At 41.1% G+C, this 14,607-nt stretch overlaps 1 long non-coding RNA gene across 1 annotated transcript; it reads right to left on the bottom strand.

The window, feature by feature from the left end:
- Window positions 1-4,338: 4,338 nt before the first annotated feature.
- LOC118365588 (uncharacterized) lies at window positions 4,339-11,417 on the bottom strand. Its single transcript, XR_008088694.1, has 3 exons — window positions 10,923-11,417; window positions 10,029-10,174; window positions 4,339-9,878 (listed from the first exon to the last, which is right to left on the bottom strand). It is a non-coding gene; the product is annotated as an uncharacterized LOC118365588 (long non-coding RNA).
- Window positions 11,418-14,607: the final 3,190 nt, after the last annotated feature.

Raw genomic sequence — 14,607 nt, 5'->3', positions numbered from 1 at the left:
TAGTGCTTTATTGTACTGCTGGAGCAAATGTCCTATCATTAGCTTGGACTCGCACAGTGTGTCCTTTGGCTGCTGTGTGAGTCATTAATCACCATCTAATAAGCTGACACTATAAGGTTCAGTAGACTGGCCAAGGCTGCCACTCTGTCCACAATGCCAGTAAAGATAACTATGGGGATTGAGGGAATGGGTGGAGGCACGCAGATTCAAGTAGAGAGCACCACTTAGATATTACAAGTCACACACAAAAGCAAACCATTGTATTATTTTTGAAAAACAATCAACTACACAATTTAGGACCCTGCACTGTAAAACCCCTTACAAAGAGTTTCTACAGTTATTTGTCTCAGAGCTTCAGCCCACCTCTTCAAATTGACTTTAAATTGAATTTCCTTGTTGGCAGGCCTCATGTTTGGAGGTGGGGATGACCTACAGTGTGCTTCTGACCATCCTGACAGGGCACACAAGAAAACATTAACCCAAACACACAGGCTCAACCATCTTCATCCCCTATCAGCCCCCATTTATTTATTTTATTTAACTTGGCAAGTAAAATTCTTATTTACAATTACGGCCTAACCCGGACGGCGCTGGACCAATTGTACGCCATCCTATGGGACTCCCAATCACGGCCGGTTGTGATACAGCCTGGAATCTAACCAGGGTCTGTTGTGATGCCTCTAGCACTGAGATGCAGTGCCTTAGACCGCTGCGACACTCGGGAGCCCACTACCCTCCCACTCATCTGTCTCACATGCCAAGGAGATGACTTCTCAGAAAGACATTTCTCTTTCCATCCATCCGCCAAGGCAATTCTGAGAAACACGCCTGTTTTACTATTGGAAGAGCACATCACCATACACGCATCACGATTATATTTCTCCCGGTAGCCATACACTCCTGCACAAAAAGACAGCACTCCAATCTATGAGTGCACAACCCCAATCTATGGCTAACCATTAACAGACTCATTTAGCCATTCTGTATGAGGTTGAGAAGCAGACAATGGCTTGTTGTCTTGGCACCTGAGATACATCAAATGCCATAGTCCAATTATGTTTGCTAGAAAAGGGAGGAAAACTCATTTTCAATCACTTACTGTAGCTGCCATGGTTTTGCTTGTTGACTTAAATATAGAGTTCAACAACGCTTAGTGGGAGTCGAAGTGATTGTGGTAATTAAGTCTACAATCTGTTCCCTCTAGTTCTCCTGTGTATTTCTGCCATTCACCTGCTCTGGACCTTTTATTTCATACTGGCTTGATTTTATCGCTGAATCATCTACATGGGACTCCTAATCCTTTCGTTTTGAGATGGTATGTGTTGACTCGTTACTACCTGTAGCTCTTAGTTCTCTCTTCCATGGAGGCTAGCTGGTGCTGAAAAGGCGTCAGTGTCGGCTAAGCTGAGCTCCCCGTGGATCCTGCTAAGTGCTTCGTATCAGTCTTCCAGGCATTCAACGCTAAATCCTGCTGAGAGCTCAATAAATCCTCACTCACTCACTTCATCACACTGTCAATAATTTGACAAAGGCTTCTGAAGTGGTAGTACATGTACAGTTATATCTTGATTCGATAAGTACTCAACCCCCTGAGTCAATACATGTCAGAATCACCTTTAGCAGTGATTACAGCTGTGAATGTTTCTGGGTAAGTCTCTAAAAGCTTTTCACACCAACCTGGATTGTGCAACATTTGCCCGTTATTCTTATAAAAATTCTTCAAGCTCTGTCAAATTGGCTGTTGATCATCGCTCGACAACCATTTCCAGTTCTTGCCATAGATTTTCAAGCAGATTTAAGTCAAAACTGTAACCCGGCCACTCAGGAAACATTCACTGTCTTCATGGTAAGCAACTCCAGTGTTAATTTGGCCTTGTGTTTTAGGTTATTGTCCTGCTGAAAGGTGAATTAATCTCCCAGTGTCTGGTGGAAAGTAAACTGAACCAGGTTTTCTACGATTTTGCCTGTGCTTAGCTCTATTCCATTTCAGAGATGAGGTAGTCATTCAAAAATCATGTTAAACACTATTGTAACGATTGTCTTCCTCTTCTGATGAGGAATAGGTTGGATCGGACCAATGCACAGCGTGGTTAGTGTTCATGTTATATTTATTAAACCAAACACAAAAATAACAAAGGAGAAACCACGACAAAAACAAAACAGTTCTGTAAGGTGCAACAAAAACACTAAACAGAAAATAACTACCCACAACCCATAGTGGGAAAACAGGCTGCCTAAGTATGGTTCTCAATCAGAGACAACGATTGACAGCTGCCTCTGATTGGGAACCATACCAGGCCAAAACTAGAAATACAAAACATAGAATGCCCACCCCAACTAAAATAGAGACATAAAAAAGAAACTAAGGTCAGGACGTGACAACTATTGCACACAGAGTGAGTCAATGCAACTTATTATGTGACTTGTTTTTGGGGGGACTATCTGTTGTTCCATGTAGTGAATCTGTTATTCAATGTGTTTGAATGGGCTAATAGCAGTAAGGCCAAAAATACTTTTTCATCAATAATAATAATATAGAATTTTTGTTTATACTTCAAGGGGTCTTAAAAACCTAAATCAAATAGGTAAAATATCTTAAACAATTCCATATAGCTTAGTAGAACCCCCTCTTAGACAGGGCTTAGACTCTTATGGGAAAAGCACATTTTTACTCCTGAAGTTATTTAGGCTTGCCATAACAATGGGGTTAAATACTTATTGACTCAAGACATTTCAGAGTTTCATTTTTAGTTCCTGGAGAGCTTCCGTCCTGTAGCTTTTCACTCCAACCTGAATTTGATCAAGCTATGTAGCCTATTGATTCCTTCTTGATGAAAGATAAAACAAAAACGTTTTGTTGTTTCTCTGTAATAATAGCCTCCTGGCAATCTTATGAAGTTGGCTTTAGCTAGCCAGCTAGATCTGTTCCCGATCTCCCAGCCTCTTAAATAACTAGCTACCAAACAATTTCAGGCTATCAATCAAGTCAGAGTTGCTTGTCTAACTATCTTAGCTGGCATTCCTTCTGGCAAGGTTTGCTAGACTTTAGAAAAGCAAGCAATTACTAAGTAAGACTCACATTCCTTTCAATCTTTTACCCAGATTTAATCTTTTACCCAGCAAAAATGCATAGAAGCATATTTAGGGTAATGATACTCTACACCAGTGTTGCAGTTGTACTAAACTACTAAGGAAAATACGTTCTCAAATAATCAATGTTCATCAACTAAAATTACAATTGAACAGGTTAAAAAGGTATGCTTAGATAACCTACGCAGAAAAATATACATATTTATTTACATAGAATTGGGCATAATGATTATGGTTGTAGTTTACAGGAAAAAGCTGTTACAGTTGTTTGAAAAATGCTAAATGATCTATCTTCTGGAGGGGGGAGGGGGGATCAGCCCCCCTGCGGACCACCCCCATCCATCCCCACAGACTTTGTGCCCCCTCTAAAATAATGGGTGCATAACGCCCCTTGTTGTGGCCATAGACATATAATCCATAGAAGGGTTTTGGAACCTCGAACCCTCGCAATGTGACTGTTAAACTCATGGGTTCACTAGCAATGGCTGCCAGTCCTGCCTTGAATGGGAACTGTAATCTATGGATTATGTTTCTTTGGTTGGTTGTGGCTGTTTGCCTTTCGCAAATTTCTAAACACAATCGTGAGAAAAATTTACCATTTGGAAAGCCTACTGCTGAAACGAGAAGTCTGTCTGAAGAAGCTAACAAATGTATCCCCTCCACCCCGGTATATAAGCGTTCTCCCCTCTCTATGTCTCCAATGTCTTTAGCACATTCTTATCACTCAGAGCCAGCCGTGTCTTTCATTGTGGGATGGAGGGCATTGTGAATGGCTCCTCAGGAACCTGGCTACGTGCCCAACAATAAACGGCAACGAAGACCTTATTTAAATGAGCAAACGTCATTAAATTCCAAATAACAGCATGTTGATGTACACAACACTAGGCTTTCCAGGCTTTGGGCGTGAGGGATTTGAAGGATAAGAGTCCTGCATGGTTATGTGCACAATGTAAGCTTCAAATCTAAGGGCAGAGGTTAATAAAGAGAAAATCTTGCCTAGAACACTTAGCTGCAACTTAACATCATCTCACATCAGAGGGTGACATCCTCTAGCTGCAAAAACAGCCCAAAAACAGCCCTCACAATGCATGAAACACTGTATTGCTCACAACAACAGCACTAAATCTATCATAAGTTTTTTTGTGATAATCATCAATCTCTCTTAGCTGTGCCCTGGCTACATTATGCATCATGGATGAACAGCATCCATCTCCCCTGTAATTAAGCTCTTGGTTGAGATGAGTTTCATTGCCTAAAAGCAGGTCTTAAATACATACATCTCTGTCAATGGTGTGCGTACTGGTAGCGGAGTCAGGTGCAGGAGAGCAGAGAGTTGTGAACAGGCGCACACTTTATTGAGGCAGAAGAAACCAACAGACGGACGCCACTGCGTCAAAACCTCCAGCCAATTGGCAAAAGTTAAAAACGTGCAAACAGTCATAATAATTATGTTCAAACAAATTGTAAAAGTTTTCCTCCTCTTCTTCACAAAGAGGAGAGGCGAGAAGGATCGGAGGACCAATATGCGGCGTGGTAAGTGTTCATGGTTCTTTTAATAAGAAATACTCAACATGAACACAACTGATACAAAAACAATAAATGTGAAACGAACAAAAACCGGAACAGTACCATGTGGTGAAAAAAACAGACACGGAAACAAACACCCACAAACAAACAGTGAAACCCAGGCTACCGAAGTATGATTCTCAATCAGAGACAACTAATGACACCTGCCTCTGATTGAGAACCATACTAGGCCGAAACATAGAAATCCCAAAATCATAGAAAAACAAACAGACTGCCCACCCCAACTCACGCCCTGACCATACTAAATAATGACAAAACAAAGGAAATAAAAAGTCAGAATGTGACACAAATAAACATACCTCTTGACAAAACACGGAATAAACGAACACCAGTCTGGCGTGTCAAACATGACACGTAAACACAAACAATATTACACAAAGACATGAGGGGGAACAGAGGAATAAATACATGCAGTGTGGTTGGGAAATGCAAACCAGGTGTGCAAAACAAGACAAAACAAATGGATCAATGAAAAATGGAGCGGCGATGGCTAGAAAGCTGGTGAAGTCGACCGCCGAACGCCGCCCGAACAAGGAGAGGAGCCAACTTCGGCGGAAGTCGTGACAACCATACAGTGGATACTGATCCTTGAGGATAGTGGATGTCAAAAACAGGAACATAAGGTGACGGTTAAGAGCATATACCTGTTAAAGGCCCTGATTAAGCAACACATGTGCATCTTTCTTTCCATAACAGAGCTGAATATGTAGGTCAGAGGCCCTGACCTCTGTCAACATACTGATCTTCACAAAGCCTCATAACCCACACAGGTCATACAGCTAGGTCTATATTGCAGAGAGCTAAGGTCAAACCACGTGCTTTGTTCCTCTGTGTTGAAAATCATAAACACGTCGGGAATTCCATGAGCTTCTACATCTACAGGTTAAACCACTTCAGATTCATGGACATCCTCCACCCTCTCAATCACACACAACACAATATGTCTGGCCAATGTGCTTGTGGTGGGAAGCTTTTATGAGCATGTTACAGTATTAGTGACCACGTTGAAATGACACACCATCTAATTCCCCTTGTGTTATGATGGTTAAGTGACACATGTGATGCTCTCATGGCCAAATCCAGCTCCTCTGCCCTAATTGAGTTTTTTTCTGACAGCGTCTAGCTGAGCCATCTGGCTGAGTGGCTGTGACGAGTGCAGCTGGGCCGCTATCAAACGGATGCAGTCAAATTATTTATATACTTGAGCTGTATAAGTGGGGGCAAGAGACATGATAGACGGAACATTACAACTAATATTATGCCATTTAGCAGACGCTTTTATCCAAAGCCCCTTACAGTCATGTGTGTATACAGTTTGCGTACAGCATGGGTGGCCCTCGTGCTGTACGTATGACACCTGAGGGGATAATCCCTTAAACTCTTGATTGAGTCTGCCAAGGTTCTTCACAAAAGGATGACATTCCTGCAGTATGGCAAAGAAATAAATCATAAATCACATTTCTTGTTATTCAATCTAAATCAGTAAACCGCACTCAGGGGATAAGTTCAAGTAACTACAGTACCTTATTCACACGGAGGAAAGTCTTTTTTTTCAGTTTTGTCCCTACTTTAGATCCATTCAGAAAAAGGCTACATGAGTGTACAACAATACATCTACAATCTGTGTGGTCATAATGTCCCAACCAAGCCAACGGGCTACTGCTGATAACACAGTGTGTGGCAATAGCAACCCATTGACACAAGCAAGTGGCTGACATCACTACAACACGGTTCATTATTTCGCCACATTAGACAGTCAAACAGTATCAGGGGATGTGCCTCGGAATCCAAACAAAGATCAGTTCATTATGTGTGGACAATGCACTGGGACCATAATGCACTTCAGTGTATTAGCAATTTAGTTCAGTGCTTCCAGTCCAGACCTCAACCAGATCATGCTGACCGTGTGTGTGTGTGTGTGTGTGTGTGTGTGTGTGTGTGTGTGTGTGTGTGTGTGTGTGTGTGTGTGTGTGTGTGTGTGTGTGTGTGTGCGCACACACAGTAGGCAGCAGGCAGGCAGTCACACAAGACGCTGCAGGTGAAAGCTCATTAAGTAAGGCTGAACTCATTGACTGTTGAGCAGAGTCAGACATGAATCATCACAGATTCCCTATCACATGACCAGGGTCAATAAACACTAAGTGGGTCACTCTTAGGCCATGCTGTGACCCAGTGTAGATTATAGAGTGCTGGCAAAATCAATACCCTACAGCTAAATGTCAGATCCAGGAATCGTTTTTACTCTAGCCTGTGCATTGCATTGTTACACAACTAAACCCTCAAGTGATTATTTGTTAAGCTTATCATTTATATATATCTAGATAAAAGTATTTAAAGTATGAATACAATATCCTGGTAACATTGCCCTCAAACCCAATGGTGCAACACCAGAGGGAGAGAAAGTGACAAGAGTAGAAAGTAGTAGGACAGAACTAACCCTTGATTACAAAACACGGTTGTCCCATGTTTCCAATTGATATTTTCCAAGTCCAAGCAAAGGCAAGGAAGGTGGCAAAGAAAACCTCTTTATGTAGGAAAAAACCTTGAGAGGAAGCAGCCATTTGCAGGTGAATCTAATCCATCCTCTTCTAGTTGACCAGATAGAGCTTTGATTAGAATGTGTTTTTACAGTGAAACTATATTCCCTGCCAATTATTACATTTTATACAAGGCATTATATAGCTATGAATAAATACATAAATATTACCCTTACTAACAGATACATGGCCATGAGGGCTCATGTGGAATATAAAATATGATAACCATGTTTGTGTATTCAAGCCTAGTCCATCGATCTTGGTAGCCTCTAAAGCAGAACTATACACTGAGTGTACAAAATATTAAGAAACTGTGAAAAACCCAGCAACGTTGCAGTTCTTGACACAAACCGTGCCTGAAACCTACTACCATACCCTCGTTCAAAGGCACTTCAATCTTTTGTCTTGCCCATTCACCCTCTGAATGGCACACATACCCAATTCATGTCTCAACTGTCTCAATGTTTAAAACTCCTTCTTTAACCTGTCTCCTCCCCTTAACCTAGACTGATTGAAGTGAATTTAATCAGGGACCTTAATAAGTGATCATAGATTTCACCTGGATTCACCTGGTCAGTCAATGTCATGGAAAGAGCAGATGTTCTTAATGTTTTCTACACTCAGTGTATATAGACATATGTATTATTTTGATTCTCGGATGGTACTGTTTGGACCTTACTCCCTAAAGTTGTTTGGGTCAAACTAGCATGCTAATGATCTGACCTCCAATAGCTCTCCACATTAAATGTGCCATAGCAGTATGCATATGCCTTCATATATCCTGCCAGGCTCTTTCCCTGAGGTTATATCTAGCAGGGAAGGAACATGGAGTAAGTCCACCGTGACCTGGTAGAACCAGGTATTTCATAACAGAGCATCAAGGGATATAAGCAGTGGACGTTATGTAGAAACTGGTCATGAGGCCTGGAGGAGAAAAACACTCTCTAATGCCCAGCTTTGCCTGCCCTGCTGTGATTCTTGGGAGTCCCTGCAATCAACATTATCCAATGTTTTCTAGTGTGGTTACAAAACATGTTGTAGACTGAGCCTCTTCAGGGCTCTGGGGTGGATCATGATCCCCACTTCAAACTGAAAGACAGACGTAAGTAGGTGTTGTTTACGGTATCCTAGGGTCATCTCCATGTTTATTTGTTTTTCCAAGAAATAAAAATGTAGGCCTATAGGGAAGCATCCATCTAGGGCTAGTCAGAGAGCCGTGTTTTCTTTGTAAATAAATTTGATCATAAATGTGCTGTATAGGTTCTCCATGGTGACCAACAGCAGTTGTGAGGTAACCATGCTGTTATGAAAGACCCGGGGCCTACTGTTGAGCCTCATTCAGAATCTGGCTTCACCCAATCAAATCTTGTTCAGTCACTCAGCCTCAACATTCAATTCCACATACTTTAAATCATCCTATAAGGATGCTTGTCGAATGGAATAAATCTTTCTTCTAGATCAACGTGAGCATTAGCGGCTTTGAAACCTAGGTCATTGAAAACTTGATGAGAGATAAAAGGACTGTCTATAATCTTGTAATAGGAGCTCTTTAACATTTTAAATATACTTTTTAGCTAGTAGCTATGAAAGTAGCGCTCACAAGCCAAAAATGGTCCCGGAAAATTGCATACTACCTCATATATGTGCAGATAGGTGCACCACGTCATCGCTATCTCCATCTCTTGCTCTCTCTGCTGTGTCCACTGAGCCGTTGGGCCACCCTGCAACTTCATTGGATAATGCTGGGCAGGCCTCTTGCTAGCTGTCACTCAAATGGCAAGGGGCTGAACCTCATTGACTGGAACTCAAATTGCTAAAGGGCTGGCACACGTGGTCCAAGCTCGCACTATTCTAAATGGCCAGAAAACAGTCACCTTCAAACTAGGGATTTCGTGGCTAATTGAGGTTAAGACAGTAATTCTGCTCATAGAATATGCATGTATGAATGTATGAACAACACATTGATACATCGAGCCCAAAACAGGAGGTTTAAAAAATACTTACTTGATTCATGACATGGACCGTCCTTGCATATCAAGCACCTGCTGTGTGAGCTTTAGTCTGTTTACCTTTGACATGTAGACATATGCAGGCAGGTTTAAACGTGAGGAGATATAAAACATTGATGAAAATCCCTCCGGTCTTTAAAAAGAATGTGGAAGTACTTCTGGTCTTCAGGGAGTAAGGTGGATAAGGGCAAACATTTGATCAAACTTTAATTTGTCATCTGTTCTGGAGTATAACTGTAGAGGTGACACATCTGAAATCTGACAACTCAATACTTTACATGACCATACCTCAGGACATATACGTAGCACCTGTATGTCACAATGTATACACACTTAGAAAAAAGGCTTCTGTGGCTGTCCCCATAAGAGAACCCTTTTTGGTTACACTTACAACTATTTTGGGTTCCATGTATTACATTCTGCGGAAAGGGTTCTATCTGGAACCAAAAGGGGTTCTTCAAAGGGTTCTCCTATGGATACAGCCAAATAACCCTTTTTGGTTCTAGATAGCACCTTTTTCTTACCTGTCTGTTGTTCTTTCAAGACCCAAGGATCACGGTTACGGTGTGTCCATTCTGTTCAACTGCCTAGCCTGCTCTTGATACATTTCCTCTCCCTGTGTTTTCTAAGCAGAGCAGCTGTTGAAACTTAGAGCCTATAGGGAATCAGACAAGTGGTGCTGTTATTTCTTTCATCAGCATGCTGTCACCTCCCAGACATTGAAAATATATGGAAAAAAGCGAGACAGCTTTCTAACTTTATAGATATAGAGTCCTGCTGTCTGTGGGGGGTGAGGTACACCTACATCAAGTTGTCAGAGTAATCCCCCCTGGTCCCATTTGGTCTGCGCAGGCAATCATGGTTCTCATCGCTCAGTGGGACAATCCATTACACAGGAAGCAGGGGATGCCATCACTCTTGGAGAGAGACCAGATTTTCGAAACACACAAACTACACAGGTTTCATAGGATATTAGAGCATTGGATGTACATAATGTATCACAGTGATATGCCTAACCCTCCTCCCCTGTGCGGTGATCTATGGTCCAAGTCAAGGGTTAGCATTCATCAAAGAACATATTCGAGATAAGACTAGTATGTTTGTCAGCCTTTACTTGCCTCGCCTCTTCAAAACATATTCATATGTCAACTAATGAGTGTATTGACGTGTTGGCAGTGAGGATTGAGTCGTCTGTGTTCTTATAAACTGGATAGAAGTGTAAAATGTTGCATGTTTATGATACATCCTTGGACGAGGACGACCGAAACACCATCTTTGAAATGTTGATCAAACAAGGAGAAACTTTCAGAGATACAGAAATGCATTGTGCAATATATTTTCTATGGCATTGTCAAAATTTTCACATCTATAGCAAGAAATTGTAAAAGAAAATAAAGATGAAATGTTGATCCCTGTGGCAAACAGATAAACAGATGTTCAGATGCTGCTGCTGTTGTTCAGGTACCATGGCAACACAGTCATCAGGGTCTGGGCTTGACAATGAAATCACCCAGCAGGCACTCAATACCGATTAACACATCTCAGCACTTGATACATACATATATATACATATATATATATATATATATATATACATACATATACATATACACACATACATGCATACATACATACACATATATATATATATATATATATATATCACACAGACATACACACACAGACCCTAAGTACCCACATGTGAGCCAGCGTGGTGAGGGTCTGATGTTCCACAGGGTGAGAGAGACAAAGGAAGGTCATTCATGTCTCAGAGCTCCGGTAGTGCCCTATCAGACACAGACACAAACAGACAACAACATACCATTGACATTTATGAGGTCTCTAATTCCCTCGTAGGCAGTTTGGAAACATTTTTGCTCATGCCAAATGTTATGTTAAGAACAGAACTGACCCTCACGAGGAGTCAAATCAAAGAGGAGTCACTGTCAGCTAATCTCTAATCAAAAGGGGTTATATTCAGTACAGTACACCATCAACCCAAACTGACATAGTAACCTGGGGCCCATTACATTTCCTACTGAGCTGGTGTGATGTATTTAACCCTCCCTGGAGTGTTAAAGGGGCAATCTGCAGTTACTGCCTCCATTTTTGGACTAATAAATGAATAATATGTACCCATTGATTATTGAAAAATGTACTTGTGAATGCCTCATTCGCTTAGTTCAACTGTCATACCCCATCAGAACCAAAAATATAAGTTTGTTTTACTCCAATGTTTGTAAACAAAGTAAATGTAAACAAACACTATAGCAGGGATCATCGACTAGTTTCAGCCGCGGGATGAATGTTTCTTGAGCGGAATGTCAGGGGGCACGAACTAGCACTGACTTTACTGATACTGTAGCTACTTTATTGAGGAAAAATATACTTAATATGACTGTGATATGTGGTTGTGCCACCTAGCTATCTTAAAATGAATGTACTAACTGTAAGTCACTCTGAATAATAGCGTCTGCTTCATGACTAAAATGTACATTTGTATACGATCACATACAGTATATATATATCTATTATGCGTGGGAATACTTTGAAACAGATTTCCAAAATGAAAATCACTTGTAGCTGATTTGCTGGTGTTTCCCCAGTCTTTTATGTAAAAACCAAATGTTAAAGTATAATTTTGATATCATAGAAGGTCAGTCCTTGCATCCATAGCTAATATCTATGAATTTGAATGCTTACATTTCTCCAGCCCCATCCCTCAGCCTTTTACCGAAACAGTGGCAGGAGAATGATTTATTGTTTCAACTGCTGATTGGCACTGTAAGGACATGTATGTTGTCTGTGAGAACTGTCTCAGAGCTACTGTACTGCATTACTACTATGGTTATTGGGGAAGGTTTGTATGAGGACTAGGAGGGCAGAGGCAAATGGGTGTGGAAGTCCGCACACATACAGTTTTACCACTGTATGTATTTCTGTGGATTGAATACATGTTTTTGAACAATACAAAGTAATTCAAATGAAAATGGTGATGCTATGACAAACTGCTGGGCGCCATGGACATCACATCAGTTCAGATCATTATCTAAACGAAAGAGAGAGAAGCAGAGGTCACGGGGAGCTTTATCTTACAATGTCAGATCATTTAATGGTTCCTAGTCAGAACAGGCTATTTTAACAGCACAGGCTGAGATCAGTCATAGACGGAGCACTAGATTCTCTCACATTCAGAGGAATAATACTTTTCGAAACATTATAATGACCTAATTATTCTGGCTCAGTGGCCATGGGGTCTTAAAGAGAACTAGGCTGCAAGACAACTTTTGATTAAGTGGTAGTGAGGTGACTGTGAATTTGTCCATCTTCCATTTAATCAGAAGTAATGTGCAGCTTTATTTCTATGTAATGATCCCAACGTTTTGATAGATATTCATTCAAATGTTTGAGGGGGAAACTAAACATTTGTCTGGTGTGCTGGAGTAACCTCCCTCAACATGTTCCACAGAAAAACTTGGTCACAATTTGTTTAATAAAATATAATGGAAAAACAACAGCTCTGACTTTATGTTCTCAGACTTTTCGGAATAATTTCTTCATTGAAATAGAGTAGCAAAACAACACAGTATGAAACTGCTGCTGGTCAAACCACAGACATTTCAGTGTAAACTTTGGGCTGTTAGAAAATACTTTTTCAATATCAATATTTTAACTCAAGTTCCACCCGATATGACCTTCTGTGAATATTGATATAGTTCAAGGAGTCCCGCTAGACTTTACAGATTTTGCAGATGAATGTTGAATAGCCCTTGTACTCTGTATTCAACACTGAACAAAAATATAAATGCAACAATTTTACTGACTTACAGTTCATATGAGGAAATTAATACATTCAAATAAATTATAAATCTACGGATTTGACATGACTGGGCATGGGCCAAGCCATGGGTGTGCCTGGGAAGGCATAGGCCCACCCACTTGGGAGCCAGGCCCAGCCAATCAGAATGAGATTTTCCCACAAAAGGGCTTTATTACAGACAGAAGTACTCCTCAGTTTCATCAGCTATCCGAGTGACTGGTTTCAGATGATCCCACAGGTGAAGAAGCTGGATGTGGAGGTCCTGGGCTGGTGTGGTTACATGTGTCTGCGGTTGTGAGGTCAGTTGAACGTACTGCCAAATTCTCTAAAATGACGTTGGAGGTGGCTTATGGTACAGAAATGAACATGACATTTTCTGGCAACAGCACTGGTGGACATTCCTGCAGTCAGCATGCCAATTGCATGCTCCCTCAAAACTTGAGACACCTGTGGTATTGTGTTGTGTGACAAAACTGCACATTTTCAAATCAAATCAAATTGTATTTGTCACCTGAGCCGAATACAACAGGTGTAGACCGTACAGTGAAATGCTTACTTACAAGCCATTAACCAACAATGCAGTTAAGAAAATACCTGAAAAAAAAAAGTAAGAGACAAAAATAACAAATAATTAAAGAGCAGCAGTAAAATAACAATAGCGGGGCTATATACAGGAGGTACCGGTGTCAAGGTAATTTAGGTAATATGTACACGTAGATAGAGTTATTAAAGTGACTATGCATAGATAATAACAGCGAGTAGCAAGAGGGGGGGGGGCAATGCAAATAGTCTGGGTAGCCATTCGATTAGATGTTCAGGACTCTTATGGCTTGGGGATAGAAGCTGTTAAGAAGCCTCTTGGACCTAGACTTGGCACTCCGGTACCGCTAGCCGTGCGGTAGCAGAGAGAACAGTCTATGACTAGGGTGACTGGGAACAGTTGAAGACTGTTCCATATTGGTACTAATGATGCTTTGGACAAAGACATTGGAAAAATCCTGGGGATACATTAACCCTTAAAAGTCCATCCATACCCTACACATCTGGGTTTGGGCTGTCAGTCATACATATCTATGTTTTCTTACCCATTAAATATTTAGAGCTTCAGGAACCAGCACTTCCTCTGACAGAATGAGTTGTGTTTCACTCTCTCTTTGTGTCTTAACCTCTCTTTTGTTTGAGCACCTCCATAGCACTTTGTCATCACCTGTGAGTATTGTTTTGGTTATGGTGTTTGTTTGTTGCTGGTGGGAAAAGGGGCAAACCAAGACAAGTCGCCCATGGGCATACACTACCCGTAGGTAAACTTTGTTAAATTACACTAGTTAGAACTGGGCGGACCACCCACTGTATTTTTGGTTAGTTAGTTAGCTGTTCTTAAAGTAGGCTAGTCTAGCTTAGGGGTGTTTTTGAATACTTATTGTTTCTTTCCTTGGGTCCAGCTCAGCCCCTTTTTCTGCCCCCCCATTACCGTGTGTTTTACAATAAACCCTGAGTTTGACGGTAGATTTCAGTTGTCGTGGTTATTCCGTTCTCACTTTTACTTTGTCACTATTATAAATTG

This window comes from Oncorhynchus keta, chromosome 32 (assembly GCF_023373465.1).
Source record: "Oncorhynchus keta strain PuntledgeMale-10-30-2019 chromosome 32, Oket_V2, whole genome shotgun sequence".
NCBI lineage: Eukaryota > Metazoa > Chordata > Actinopteri > Salmoniformes > Salmonidae > Oncorhynchus > Oncorhynchus keta.
This window is presented reverse-complemented; position numbering and strand designations above follow the sequence as displayed.